Raw genomic sequence first — 15,953 nt, 5'->3', positions numbered from 1 at the left:
ATATTATGCGCCGCCTATGTCGGCCTCCTCTCAAGCCTCCAGAGGCTTCCCCAACACCAGCTGCCAAAGTGCCTCCTTCATCGCCAGCCTCCAGAGGGGTCCCATCTCCTCAGCTGTCTCCTGTGCCGTCGACCTCCTGAGTTGCTTTGCCTCTGCTGCTCCAGGTCTTGCCCTACGGCCGAGCAGACATCCAGAGCTACTTATATTTGGACTCTTGTGCTCCCTCTTTTCTTTTTGTTTGGTTAAAAATGGCTGTTGTAATCTGTGTAATGTAAGAGAGTCATATTAGTTTTCTTGCAGGCAACACAATGAGGCAAGAAGAGAGATGAGGATAGGCATAGGTAATGCACTTAGGTGTGGGGACTTAGCAGGGGGGAGAAAAATAAGATTTAGTTTTTCTGAAAACTGCAGGACCTCTTGTCTGCTGAGGAATTCTTTTGCACCAGTGATGAGGTTCTGAATGGCTAGTGCAGCAAGAGATGGAAATTCAACCTGACTGGATCCAAACTGCCATTAACCCCAGAGAAGAAGAAAAAGGATTAAGACTAAGATGCATTGTATACCATTCTTGTTTAACTGTGACTCACTTAAAAAAAAACATACACGGATTACTGACCAAGCTGTATCTGTGAATTTGCGGCAGCATTGAAAAAAAAATCCAACATGCATCAGGTTGCATTCCAGGTATTTCTAGCAGTAGCTGAATGGTTTTACCTTGCTATCGAGCAAACAAAGCCTGTTTCTCTGACTGCTTCTACTGGAATAGAGTCACGCTGGGTTCCAACATCCGACTTCTGAGAAAATAGGAATGCAACCGAAAGAAAGTTTTCCCACGCACTCCCCCACTAGATTGTCTGCGCGCTTTAGTGGCAGTTATTGCAGCAGGTAAATGAAGCTTTCAAACATATACAAGTTCCTCTGGAGCAATTAATTTCAGAAATGTTATTTTCCACTTGAATTTTCATTTTGGGATTCTTTTTTATTTCTTTGACTAAATTTCACCAACTAAATATATGGCAGCAGTTTTTCTCTTACTTTCTATTGTTTTGATTCCATCTCCAGAATTTCTTTGTTTCCAATAAAACAAAAATAATTTCAGTGACACAATTCCAGCCTGCAATATGTGTTGTAAAAGCTGCAGCTCCACAGTGCTCTGGAGGTTTACTTCTTTTATCTCGCTATGATGCATAAAATCAGATTTGATTTGAACATTTAAAATTCATCGAGTGACTTTGACAGTAAATTTCATGTAATCAGTGCACGAATGCTCCTTTACTCTTGGTTCAGCTCTCTCATGCTGGCACACCCTGGCATCATTTAATTATTAACATGCAACAAGGACAGACAGATAACTATTTACTGTCACACCAACAGACACTCTAAAAACACCAGTTAACCTGACCAGCATGACTTTGGACCAGTGAGGTGATTGATGCACCACTGTGCACACTGGTCAACTCACGTTACTAATCCATCTACATTATGAAGTTAGTTAGGTTAGTGTTTTACCTTCTTCTAGTTTAGTCCATGATTAACAGATTGTAATTTATTTAATGTTTTTCTCACCTAACACTCAAAGCACTCTTTGCATTGCAGACTGGATGCACGAGACATTTCAACCACCGGCCTCCTGAACAGCAGATAACCCACTCTAAATCCTGAGCTAACATAAATAACAACCTTAATAACAATAATCCAGGACATGTGACTGAAAACAGTATTATTACACACCACACCCTCATTAGCAAAAAATTCTTCTGAAGCCTTCTGAAAGGTTCTGGCCTGATGGTGGAATTGAACTCAGGACGTTCTTGGTGTGAGGCCACCGTGCCACTGTGCTGCCAGTGAGCAATTTCCATGTAGTTTTATCTGCTGCACTAAACCTCTGATGCTGTAAAATAGTGCTCTCTCCGAGTCTCAGCTATTTTCTCCCACTACTCCAGATTTTGATACCTGCCTGCCCTCTCTACAGTGCTTCTCCCTCTGAGGTCCTTCTCTAATTCTTTTTATTTAAATCTGAACCTTTAAACACTTCACAATAGCCGTAGTGTTCCCCGAGCTTGTCATATTCTGTTGAACATCACAATAATATGATGTTACACAAGTCTTCTCTCAAAGGTCAACCGTCTGAATGTTTTCTCTTCAACTCAAAGCAGGTCTTGCCAAGCAATGTTCCACCCAATGTCTAAAAGTCACCTCACAGATCTTTAAATAACAGCACGCAGCATAGTTTAAACTGCATGTCTGTGAAAGTATGTGAGCTCCCCTTTCAAATGAATGGTCTCCACACAACAACGTGCATGTATGTACAAGAGATGCACTCTTTAATGCAAGTCTCCTTTCAGTCACATTAGTTGCCATGATAGGGACACATTAGAGCTAATAAAGCCAATAAAGGTTAAAACCTGGTGACTGTAGAAGAAAGGCAGCATTATATAACTGTCATCGCATATTAGCCTAAATCCACTCATGTGGCTGCCTTCCCTCATGAGCAGAATCATAAGCAGATAAAATGTGTCTGGAAATACAGATGAAGGGGGAAAAAGTGGGATGAAGGTCAGGAATGCTGATGGTTGTAAAAATGCATTCCCGGCTTGTGTCATATGACTCTTTAACACAAAGAGCTGGGTCTGACAGTTCACGCCTGCAGTCTGCTGCAGCGATCTGATTCTGGTTCCCATGATTTAGCTCAGTAACCCCAGCTCTCGTGATAAAATGGGCGAAAGGGCGTTTTAGGGCACACGAGGCTCATTAACAGTCACCTGCTCATGAGAGTTATGTAAGAACAAACCATCAGGATGATGTTCCAGTTTCTGATGATCAGAATCACAAACTCCATGTCCAGGGTATGGGAATGACAAGGATGACCAAATTGATTCAAGGTCTATGCAGAAAAAAGGAGACATCACATGAAAAAAGCTTAAAGCAACACTCAAGTGTGATTTAGTGTTGTTTATGGTCCAGAAACCTCTTAAAACTGCAGCAGCACTTCACCTCTCATAAAAAAGGAGGAAAGAGTTTCTGATAATCCCTTTTAATGCCCCAAAGTCCTGGAATGGTTAATGCTCTTCTTCAAGTTGTTATTTCATTAGTAGTTGTGCTGTGTTTGATCTTTTACTGCTGTGTGAGCTCGTTGTGGTTTTATGGCAGGAAAACAGTGTTAGCTACCAATGATCCACCATGACTGAGGTTACCAGGGTGATTAGAGAGGCCGATCAGTGTTCATGTGTGTTAATGTTAAAGAAAGCAGCATCCCACAAGCTGTGTGGCTTATGAAGAATATGATACATTTCTGTGCTCTTCTGTGCATATTCAGACAGAAGCTAATGGGGGGAAAACATGTTTGCATGTTTTATTTGGAGCAGACAGGAGTGACTGACATGGGAATGTTGTGATCCCAGATTTACCAGGGCATGGGGTCAAGGTAAAGTGTCCTAAACAGTTGAAATAGAACATTTTTTATTAAAAATATCTTCTTAGTGACATTCAAATTTGTTTGCTATAAAGCTGTTGGATTCCTCCTTTTGTGCTTTTGGACCCTTAAAATGAAGCAAAGTCTGTTTTTTCCTTACTGTGATGTGAGGCTGACTGGGAATTACTGCAAAAACATGCCATGTTTCTGGGATTTAATATTTAACAGCACAGTTTTTGTGGTAGTTTAAAGCCACCAAATCATTTTGTAAGTGTACTTTATACTGTAGGTTTCACTGTAATTCTCCTTTCATGTTACTGCCACCTTGAGTTTCACTCTTTCTGCCAGTGTCCAGTGGGAAAACCATGCCTCACAACACGTGCTAAACTTCATAGTCCTGTTTGTGTATTCATAACTGGAACATAAAGTACTGGGACATGAACTTAAACTCTTGGCACCTCTTGTTTTATTTAGATTCTTCACACTGACATGGACCTGCTCTGCCTGCTCCGTCTGTCCCAGCAAACACATGCACTCACAGACGCAGCAATAATTTAATATGCTCACGCTTTGAAGAGGGGTATCACAGGTGCCCGTAGCATGCTGCGTCCAGACTGTGGCATTTCACACTGTGCACATCGCTGGTCAATTTGCAGCCCGTGTACAAGCTGAGCTATGTTTGGAGTCTCCTTGGACGTAGAACGGTTACACAAGCCTATCAACTCATCTTTTTCTTTTATATAAACACACTCCAACCTGCTGCTTCCTGCTGCATCAGGCTAAGCTGTGCAGCAGGTTCAGACTGATAAATCAGGAGGATATGAGATGCTGCTATGCAGAGAGAGATTTCAAAGGTAAACGATGTCCTCTTATTCCAAACTGAGCTTGCACACAGCAAACTTCAAAGGGTGAAGAGCATCAGGCAGAGAAAGCAGAGGCCTGAGCTGCAGTCTTTGATCTGATATCTGGTTAAACGAACCATCTGCTTTCTGAGGAGCCACAAGTAGAAGCCACTTCCTTCCCTGGACGAATTACAAAGGCTACTTTCATCTGGGTCAGCAAGGAAGGAAGGAACCAGCTCAGTTCGGAAAATGTAGAGTGACAGTTTCTGCACAACTAAATTGTTTTCTCCATGCATAGTAAAGTTTAATGTCATCCTGGCAGGGCTATGTTGAGTGTACAGTTAAGTTTAAATGAATGAAGCATCATATTCATGTATGGAGTCTGTATGCCCACCATCCACTCTGCACCTGCTGCAAAACATTTAAGTCTGACCAGAAATTTAGAGCCAGGCTTTGTTTTAAGTAAGGAAAAGTTTGTGGTTTTGATTGCACCCCATCAGTAGGCAGCAATTTAAGTTAACTCTGCCAGAGATTACAACGCACTCAACTGAGCGTGACTGGAAAAACAATCTGTGCCGAAACGTATCTGTATATTTTCCAAAGTGAGCATCTTCCTTGCTTACTGACCCAGATGGAAGTAGCTTTTCTAATTTAGGAGGCTTTAATATGTTGGATGCTATTATGCATGATATTACGGGATGCATCACGGCATCAGCTCAATTTAAAACTCCTTGTTCTTTATTTAGAGCCCCATTAGATGTTACCACAGCAACAACCATTCTTCCTGAGATCAGATTAAATAAAACGGTCAATTAATGTTACAGAAAAATACTCTCAGTCAGTGGCAATGAAGCGATATTTAAACCAGCACCACAACACGCATCAGTCTTCAGGATTTCATAATGAAAAAATGCTCCTTCTTTAAATCTAGACTTAGCAGAGTTTCTTCTAAAAATGGCCAGTGTTTTAATTGATTTATTATAATCAGGGTTTGTATATCTTGCATTGATAACTTCTAATTTGCATGTCACAAAAAAGCCTTTGATCTATTATCCTTGTGTCCTTCTGCTCCTAAGATTAGGCTTAAAACGTCCTTTTAGTTGAGGCTGGATTAGATGACTCTCTGTGAACTTCCCACAATGCATTCAGAAACTCCTTGTCCTTCTTTACACTATTTTGACAAACCACATCTGTAAATCTGTAACTCTTATTAAAGTTTGAGTTTTGTGTTGTCTCCCTATTTTCTCTTCTTTTTCCTCCTCAACCTTCATGGTGGCTGCTGCTCTCTGATCCTGCCTCTGCTGGAGGTTTCTTCCTTTTAAAAGGGACTGCTTCCTTCCTGCATTTGCCAAGTCCTGGTCATTTGGTTTCTCTATAACATTTTAGGGCCTTAGCTTTGCAATATAAAGTGCCTTGTTGAGAAGTGGTGCTATATCCATAAAACTTAAAGAACGTTTTATAACATGAGATAGAGGGCTGTTCGTTTTCTATAAATGCACCAGAAAAAGGCTTCAGTCAGTAAAACTAATTAGCAATAAGCAGTGCAGTGCACCTTCAAAAAGAATTAGAGGTCCAGAGATCTGTGAAGCAGATTAAAAGTAGATCCAAAAGGGACTGTGACCAGTCATGATGAGTTACACATTACCTTCTTCTCCTGTCTGTTTCAGGGTTGTAGCTGATTTAGGGCAAGAGGTTGTGTAGACAGACACAGGCAACCAATCACACCTACAATCAATTTAGACTCACCAATTAACTCCATGCATGTCTTTGGATTTTTTAGAAGCAGTCAGAGTACCCAGAGAGATCCCACAGAGACTCAGGGGGAGCATGCAAACCACAGCAAGAAGGTTTCAGATGAGGGTGATGGTAACCACTGCACCACTGTGCACCCTCACCTGAAACAACACAGAAATAAAACCTATCTGCACTTTACCTTGTTTACACTCCACAGTCTACCAGCAGTTTTTCCTGCAACTGTTTGTTTTGTGTCAATTCAAGCATTTCCTGCCTTTTATTTTACTTAAAAACACCAGATTTGTGTTAATTTGACACACGGGATTAATGTTTGTCTCTAATCGCATGCATGTGATTCAGTTTCTCTGTCACTGGGTATAAGTAGATGTAAGTTGCTTATTAAAACCTTCTTATTCTTCACTTCACTCTTGTGTCTTTGCTACATTTTAGGTGAACTTTTTTCAGATCCATAAATAATAATGTCTTCCTCAGAGCAGCTTGTTCTGAACACTTTGTTCTACATGTCTGCAAACACAACATCTGATATTGGCGTTATTGTCCTCGTCTCCAGAGGAGGTGCCAACATGGGCCGTATTCCAATATGAGAAAGAATATCCTTCGATCATTCACTCAGCTCAGGCCAAGCCTGCATTAAACTTAAACTGGCTGAGTATATGTTCAAGAGGATTGGGCCTGTGACGTGACGTGACGTGATTTTCTTCCACTTGTGAAACATTCCACATTTATTTCTAAGTAAGTATTGTTCATTCATGCAGTCACGGCACGCTAAGGACTTTCTCCCACATGCTTTTCTTTGTCTGCAGAGCTGCATAAAACCCAGCTGGGCGAGGCAGACGATCGACCCGGCTGTCGAGTAGTGCGTCAAAGCGATGACAGAGTGCTATTTTTAAACGGCATTGACAAGCCATTATCACTGTAAATGAAAGGGTGGAGGAATGTAGGGTTAAATTAGGCACCGTGTTTCTAAAAATCCTAACAGGGTATCGGCCTACAGTTTTGACGTCAACAAGAAAAAAAAAGTTTCCTTTGGGAGTCATGACAGCAGCATTGTCCCTATGTTTATGTAATACTATGCTTTTGTGTCAGAACGGGGAGGCAATGACACAAATTAGATGCACACAGCTGAACCGGTGCACCATCTTGGCCTACAAAAAGCTTAAAAGGGTTTAGTCATTCTGCAATCCGACCCTGTGTGAAGGGGAAAAGGTGCAGGTTAATATTCTTACACAGATGCATCAGTATTTTCGTGATAAAAACACTGTCACATGCACTGCAGTGACCCACTTCCACATGTGTCTATAAAACAAGATGAGAAAAAAGCTGTTCTCTGCAGGGGAGCTATGGAAAATTCCTCCTTTAGTGGCCAAAGAAACAGCATGGGTCCCTGAAGATGCCTGGACCAACTTGGCAATGATGAGAAGAATAACTGCCTTATCTGAAGAGTCCCTTGGAAACAAAAGCATTTCTCAGCATCAGACACTCCTGAAAGAGAAATGTGGATAAGCTATAACAACCTTCTGGAACAAAGATAAAGCTTTCTGAATAATCCATAAATTCTTGCTGTAAGTCTTTCTTTCACCCCTGTATGACCCAGTGCCCTCTGTCAGTGTTTAACAAAGACTGAAGGTTAAATGTGAAGCAGTTGCATAACAATGTTTTGCATGACAGCGCCATGACTAACCCCTTAACCTCTTGTCTTCACGCACATAGCTGTCGCTATTTTTATTCCCCTTCATCCTTGACCTTGCAAGTGAATCTCTAAACAATCTGAAGGAAATATCCATTTCCAGACATCCAACCTCCACACGTAAGGAAAATCACAGCCCAGTTCATGAAGGTTAAACAATAAAGTGCTTCGCAAACAAACCATAATCCATTTAAATATCTTTCTACTTTGACCACTCGTGTTTTATAGACAAAGGTAAGATCACCGAGTTGTACTCAGAACAATGGCAGCATGTTATGTTCACTGACACAACCGGAGGGCTGTTAAACGTGGTTTCACTATGAGCCAAACGCGAGACTGATATCAAAAGTCAGACATACAATCATGAAAGAGAACATTTTCACAGGAATTCTTGCAGTCCTGTGAAAAACTAAGAACACCCTACTGTTTCCACAGGAATAAGAGGGTAAGTAGCAGGCAGGTGCTGCTACTAATCTACCAATCAAATGCACTTAACTGATCATCAGCAACTCTGAGCACCTCTATAAAAGCTTTTGGCAGTTTATTGGTGTGTGTTATTAATTGTTATTAATGTCACACTCTTACCCAGAAATGCAATTCAGCCTAATGTCATATCGTGCAGTTGCAGAGAAACTGCTCGAGAGCAACATCTCAGATTCTGCAGGACTCAGATAGCATGTTAAACGTTTAAGTTCTTGACTGTACAATTAGAAAGAAGACATTAGGCTCATTAGGAAGGGTTGCAAGGAGAAGGCCCTTTCTCTCTAAAAAACAAGGCAGGACAGCTTAGGTTTGTAAAGTAGCATCTGAACGAACCAAAAGACCTCTGCAACAATGTCCTGAATAGAAACCTGAATAAATAAACCTCAGTGACATGAACTTTGTAAGAGTGGGCTATTCATAGGAAAGCAGCACTTGGCGATCTGGTGCTGATTATTTTCTCCAAACATTATTGTTGGGTTTTTACCTTACAGTATAAAACACCTTGAGGCAGCTGTTACTGTGAATTGGTGCAATATAAATAAAGCTAAACTGAATTGAATTAAATGGATAAACACGCCCCAAGGTGAATGAATGGATCCTGGGGTGGTTGAAGGGTTTTAAACAGCAGGCGGAAATCCACGAATAGAGGGAGAGATGGGAACCTTTGTTTCTTAAACAGACCTCCAAATCAGGAGGCTGTGTTTGGTGTATGAGGGGGGAGAGTGATCTGCCTTTGGTACAGTATTTAAGCCCAAGATTTAAAGCAGCACGAAGGAAAGACTGAATCATCGCTCTTGTTTGAAAAGCTCCCTTTTAACCACTCTCACGCACAGAGAGGTCGTCTTTTGCTCTGAACACTGAAAGAAATTTCTTACTGGTAACACTTCACCTGCAAAGGATGTCCCCTTTGTTCCTGCACCTCTTGGAGAATAATTTCTCCTGTATTAACAAGAGAAAGTTCTTCCAGCAAGATGAGCCATCACTTATAAGGAGGAGAAGCAGGAACTTAGATCTGGAAGTCGTGTCACACCATTTGGCTCCTGATCTTGTACAGTACACGGATGATTCAATTACTCTGTAACTGTTACATAAGAAGAAACATGAGCAGCAGAGGACACAGGGCTGAGACGCCTGTAGCAGTCCTTGCAAAGTGGAGGCTGCAGAAAGCCACTCTGCAGGAATTAAACCAAAATTGGCAAAGAAGATTTAATCAAGTAATTTCTGCATTTCATTTAAGTCTTTGCTTGTGGTCCAGCTGGTGCCAGTTTGGCACACTCCAGATGGGCATCAAACATGGCGAGGAATTATAGAATGTATTTATAAAATAAATGGACTGCGCATCCGAAAGACCGCGAAGCATCCGAGGTCGATGTCAGTCACAGGACAGCGGGTTTGCTTATGTAAGTGAGGTGATATCACACACAGGATGGAATAGCTGTGTTTGCCTTAGGATGATGTTCCCTCTTTCATAACACTTCATGTATTCTTAATCTTCCATCAGATAAGCGCTCACATACTTTTTACATCCTGCACACTTATCCCATCTCTCTCCGGTTTGAACCCATCGCTCGCTAAGTGCGACCACGACACTGCCGACTAGAACAGTGGACTTGCTGGACTTGTTGGCATTGCTGAATAAATGACTTTGCCCTGCGCATATGCATTTACATAACACTCTAATTCTGAATAAAAAATTATTCCCCTAATTTTGACTTTATTTACTAAACAATTTATAATTAAATGAGCCTTTAAAAAACATGGCCTGTGCTTTTCAACTCAGTGCCACATACCCCAGCAGGACACGTCTGCTTCACACTTAAGGCAATGCTTACAATGCATCAAATGAGGCGCAGCATGTTTCAAAGCCTCTCTGTTCTTTGTTGCTCAAAATAACATAGGGTTTATTTTGATGGAAGAGATGGACAGAGAGAACAGATGAGGAGGGCAGGAAGTGAAACATAGGAACATCACACAGAATCAAGCTAATTTTCAAAATAAAAGACTACGACAATAAGTCCACTACAGTCCTAGGGCAGCGGCCCCAACCTTTTTTGCGCCACGGACCGGTTTATGTCTGACAATATTTTCACAGACTGGTCTTTAAGGTGTCGCAGATAAATACATCAAAATAAAACCAGTACCAGAATCGAAAAAAGGAGATTTATTCATAACACACGGGAAAAGACCCAGGCAACCGAGTTAACGATAAAAAAATAATGATAAAACCTTAAATTTCACACCCTAGCCTCAACTCTCGCAACCTGGTACCAAACGACTCATGGACCGGTACTGGTCTGTGGCCTGCAGAGATGGGCAGTACTTGTAATGCGTTACTGTAATCCCATTACTTGCTTCAAGTAACGAGTAAAGGAAGGGATTACTATTGCAAAAAAGATAATTAGATTACTGTTACTTTCCCGTAAGCACTCTGCATTGCTGCATTACTAAAACCGTGATTTTTTTGCGAGAGTGTCTCATGACAATGACATGAGCGAGTGCGAAGTTCATGGCAACAGAACAGCTGTGTGCAGATCAACAATGGATAATATATCGAGTGGGGAGAGAGTATGAGCGTGCAGCGTTTAAAGCGTGGAAGTACTGACCTTACTTTGAGTTTAATTCCATAAAAAGTGACAAAAACATTAGTGTCCGTTGTGCGTGGGAAGAAAACTTTTTACAGCGAAAAAAACCCCTAAACTTCCAAGCAAGCACCGAGTGCGTAACGACGTGATGAGAAATTCACAGAGAAACTTGCAGATTCTTCCACTGACCGCTGCAGCACACCTGCACCAGGGTGAACATCTGCCTGCCCTACTCCTGTTATACAGGTGAAAATAGAGTAACAGGACCGCTAGTCTTTGATTTTATTTATTTTCTGCTGTGTTTCACTTTATTTTATTTATTTGAAAGACTGAGTGTAAACACAAAAAACATATTTTATTTTATGTGCTGGAATGTGCAGAAAATAGGTTTAAATATTAAACAAATTTCTTCCAGTCAGAGAATATTGCATATAATTTAATATTTGCTTGATGCATAAAGTTAAAAGATTAAAACTAATAAAACAAGTTTTAAAAAGAGACGTTTCCAGTTGATTACATTTTGTATGATGGATTATGCAGAAAAAGTAGAATTGGGCTGAAAGATCTATCGCTTTATCACCTCTTCAGGTTGTAAATCGTGTTTTTAAAAAGAAACTAAGTAAGTAACTAATTACTTTTGAAAATAAGTAATCAGTAAAGTAAAGGGATTATTTTTTTGTGGTGGTAATCAGTAATTAGTTACTGATTACTTTTTTCAAGTAACTTGACCAACACTGGTGGCCTGGGGGGGTTGGGGACCGCTGCACTTGGGCCTGCATTGGTCCCAGTGATGTAAATTTTGTCACCAAATGGTTAGAGACTGTGCTGCCTGCGTCCGTGTACTCAACAAAGTATAATCTAGGCTTTAGATGTAATCTTATAAACTCTCCTGGTATATTCTTTGGGTCATTCTGTGTAGTACCTGCGAATCATGACAAAATTATTAAAAGAGGAATTCACAAGAAATCTGTGATGTCATATTACCACATTACCATACCCAGATTTTGATTTCTTTTTTCTTTTTAACATATTCCATATCAGTGCTTAGACTTGTTTTTGGACACTAGTTAGCCTTATCTGATTTAAATTCGGACAATCTCCCCTCAAGGTTCTCTTCTTGGGTCGCGTCGAGCATAGCCCCTGTTTTTAGATCACTCTCTTCAAGTCCAGTTATGACCACTTGCAATCTTCATTCTGCAATTTTACCAGAAACCCCAAACTTGAGGAGAGATAGCATCATCTCGACCCAAATTTCGCATCAAGGATTTTCACTGCTGATGAATGCTGAGTGTCTGGCTATGAGGAAGGATGTGTATTAGGTAAAGAGCAAGACTAGGTGAATGTTTGTTAGTTTTTTTGTCAACATTCATGAGCTCTTCCAGTGTGAATTCTTCCTCAAAGGTGAGACTGTCAATGCTGGAATTTTTTGGCCATACCAACCCAGGTTTTCTTCATGACCTGGGTCACTTTAAAGATTTAGCTCCCTGCAACTTCTGTTCCCCTTCTGTGAAATGAAAATCACTTTGAAGAAACATCACTCTGACGCAGTGAAACAGAAAGCATAATGTGGCTTCTACTGAAAGATTCAAGAAGGATGCAGATTCAAAAGAGTCGCCTGACAAGATGATTTTTACAGGGTGATAAGCCAAATTTAAGCGGTAAGGTTATTTGTATAGGCCCATTTCTAGAACTTCACAAATTTAAATGAAGTGATTTGGACACATCTTGATGTTAAATGCATATTCATAGTTAGCAAAAAGAAAGATATCAGTTTGCTATTTGTGTAAAATCCTTGACTCAGATGCAAAGTCATGAAAAAAAGGCCTACTGCTCTTTGTCACCATCTGACCACAGCAGTTAGGGTCATTGTGGCCTGATGTGCTTAGAAAACTGAAGTTAGACAGGCATACAGTACTCTGTCCCCAGGTCTTCTCTTCCCATAAAGACATAAATCAGAACCATGGCATGCCCACGACGAAGTAGTAATGATTTATGACAGGTTCAAAAGCTGAATAATATGAATTTAAGGAGGTTTATCTTCCATTTCATGTCTGAACCAGGGGAGTCATTGAAAACCAGCTTAAATCGTGCCTTCAGCCCACACTCAGTGGTCCCGAGTGTCTTGGAACATCACGGTCATGCCTCACTGACACCGAATTTTAATGGCGAGAGAGAAATACTAAGCTCATCTCCATCCGGTGAATCACAATCTCTCACATCTCAGAGAACATCCAGAATGCATCTGACAGGCCGCCCACAAGTGGTCAGATCCATCAGCTCGTCATCAAGAAGCAACTTAATGACCTTTTGTGGGCATTGATGGAGTCTGGATCACATAAACCTAAGTTTTACTCGTATAATCACTGCATGTTACATATGGACACAGTACGCTAGTGCTAGTATGACTTATTTTTTGGACAGGGCATTTTGAAGCTCTCACCATGTTGACTTTTTAAAGCTAGAAGTTACTAAATTTGAAGAACAAAATGGGAAGTACAAATGTATCAACTGATACTAGCATGCTCCTTCCTTCCATAAAGTGTGCAAATTAATGGCTAATTAGCTAAGACACACACAGGCTGGCTTTCAGTTCCCTTTAGCTGGATACCTGTCAATCAATACAGCACCCATACAATAAATACAGAATAATAGTGTGCTCTGGTCCAAAACAGAGTGTTGGGTCTCAGAGAATATAGAGAAAAATAAATAAACACCAGCACTCACTGGAAAAAATACTTGATATAAATATTTTTCAATGGGCAGAATGATAGATCAGCAACAATCCATCATCAGCATAATTCCTCATCCTGAGGATGGACTTTAACGCCAGTCTTGAACTGCAGCTGATATTTCTACAGCCTCACTGAGCTACAGCATAGTGGCTCAAATGCTACAAGCTGAAGGTCATCTCTAACCAGACTCTGCAGGAGCTGTAGAGGATCACCAGAGCAGAACAGAGGCTACCGCTGTCTTCTGCAATCCAAGAAGGAGGAATGAGAGTCTATCCGACCGTGGGACTCAAGACATCTGAGTGACAACAGCAACTTGACCAGACTGTAGGGAAACATGAGGCAGGAAGGCAAAGCAAAACAGAGTGACGGGACTTCTTATTTTTAAATAAATCATGTTGTTGGCTCAGAATGATTAAAGAATAAAAATAAATCGCAAGATATACTTTGGCAGGGATTAGTACACCTGGGAAACTGCCAAAATTAAGTTTATGTCTGGGTAGAGCCCAAAGCTGTTTTTGTACCAAGCTCTATGTTTTGTAATGCTGTTAAGTTGATTTTATCATAGGAGTTCTCCTCAAATGAATTTATACACTGCCAAAACACAACAACATTTGCCTCGAGGTGCTTTATCTCTGCAATAATACAGAGGAAACAGAAAATCAAAACAATCAGATTGAGACAGTGGTTTGGCGACAGCGGGAAGGAAAAATTCCCTTTTATAAGGAAGAAACATTTGGCAGAACAAGGTTTAGGGAGGGGCAGCCGTCTGCCATACGTCTGTGGGGATTGGCTCACCTATGGAGCTAGCCTCAAGTGGCCACAAGTGGAACTGCATGTTTTGCTTGCGCTTCATTTTTTTCTGGCTCACTTGGTTTTAATTTAACATTCACTGTTTGGAAGTTACAGTTCAATCACGTCCCTTTAATGTCCCTCAGTCCCATCATAATCCATGCAAACCATTTATAGAAAATAGACTGGATGATGTAGTTTGTAGCTCTCTGTGGTCTGTGGTGTTCTGGTGTAAGTAACACAATATGAACAGTGAGCCATTGTATCACGCATGTAATCACATAAATCCTGCCCCAGTTCAGAACGGGGATTTGTCCAGAAAACTGGTTTCTGCTGCTGGTTTCATCTCGATGAATGGGCTAGCCTTTCTCCCAGAATCACAGATTGACTGAGAATTGATTCACCTCAGCTTTTCAAACTAATACAATCTAGGACAGATTTGGGTTTTTTTTAGAAACAGTGGAGGTTTTTATTGATTATCAGGTCAACAGCTAAGCTTGTCTAATCATGAACAAAGTTACTAGAAGGCAGTATAAGTCAGTAATTCTTAATCTGAGCTGTGTTTAAAGCAAAGAGGAGAGTCCAAAGTAAGTGTAGGTGATAAAAAATATTAATAAAAGGTGAAACTAAAACTAAATAGTAACACTCAGAAATGTTTTGCTCCTTGATCAGAGCTGCTTAGTGCTAGTTATGCTGCAACAAGTGTAGGCTGCTGGGAGATTCCCATGACGCATTGGGTATTTCTTCTTCAGTTACCTTTCTCATTCACTATGTGTTACAGAACTCTCTGCATACTTGTTGCTGACCTCTGTCTCTCTTCCACAGCATGTCTTTTGTCCTGTCTTCCTTCTCACACCCCAACCAGTCGAGGCAGACGGCCGCCCCTTCCTGAGCCTGGTTCTGCTGAAAGTTTCTTCCTGTTAAAAGGGAGTTTTTCCTTCCCACTGTTGCCAAATTGCTTTCCCATAGGGGGTCACATGATTGTTGTGTTCTTCTCTGTATGCATTGTTGTAGGGTCTACCTTACAAAATAAAGCACCTTGAGGCGATTTGGGGTTGTATAAATAAAACTGAATTGAAACAGGTAAACATAACTTGATGTAACTGAAACATCCAGAGTCCCCAAGTCGTATGCTTTATGAATCTATATCTTTATGTGTATTTAAGAGGGGACTGCACTGCAGACACCAGAAAGAATTACTAACGATTACGGTCCTTCTTACAGGCAACACACAGGTTTATAACAGAAAACAAATACAGAGAACAAACGCTGCTACCTGCTGATGAAGTGTGCAGGTGGCAACTGAGAGGCTTTGCTATTCTTATTCTATCTCAATTTTCCATCTGGCATTGTATGACGTCTGAAGTTCAGAAAATGAATAATCCTGCATGATGCAGCAGAAAGTCGTTGGCTTCAATCTCCTGTTAAAATTTTCCATTAAAAGACTGCACGCAGGATTAAAACGGACAGGTTGATGCATGGAGAAAACCAGGAAAAGAGGAGATCAAATAATTAAGATTTCACTCCAAACCTTGCTAGATTCCTAACAACATGCCAAACGCAGACATTCAGTCTGTGATTTCCCTCTGTTCTGATGCTGTTTTCCATTTAGTCCATTTCTCCTTCGTTTTCTTTTCCATTTCTGGCCAATCCTGACAACACACAGACCAT

The 15,953-nt window shown here is 40.8% G+C and overlaps 1 long non-coding RNA gene across 1 annotated transcript; it reads right to left on the bottom strand.

The window, feature by feature from the left end:
• Window positions 1-226: 226 nt before the first annotated feature.
• LOC146548868 (uncharacterized) lies at window positions 227-15,953 on the bottom strand. The gene is made up of 2 exons (XR_014890422.1): window positions 15,814-15,953; window positions 227-262 (listed from the first exon to the last, which is right to left on the bottom strand). It is a non-coding gene; the product is annotated as an uncharacterized LOC146548868 (long non-coding RNA).

Source organism: Mchenga conophoros, linkage group LG22 (assembly GCF_057382185.1).
Source record: "Mchenga conophoros isolate Kocher_MC1m ecotype Shallow Benthic linkage group LG22, M_conophoros_male_GT1.1, whole genome shotgun sequence".
Classification (NCBI taxonomy): domain Eukaryota; kingdom Metazoa; phylum Chordata; class Actinopteri; order Cichliformes; family Cichlidae; genus Mchenga; species Mchenga conophoros.
Note: the sequence above shows the minus strand (reverse complement) of the source record. Positions and strands in the feature narration are given on the sequence as shown.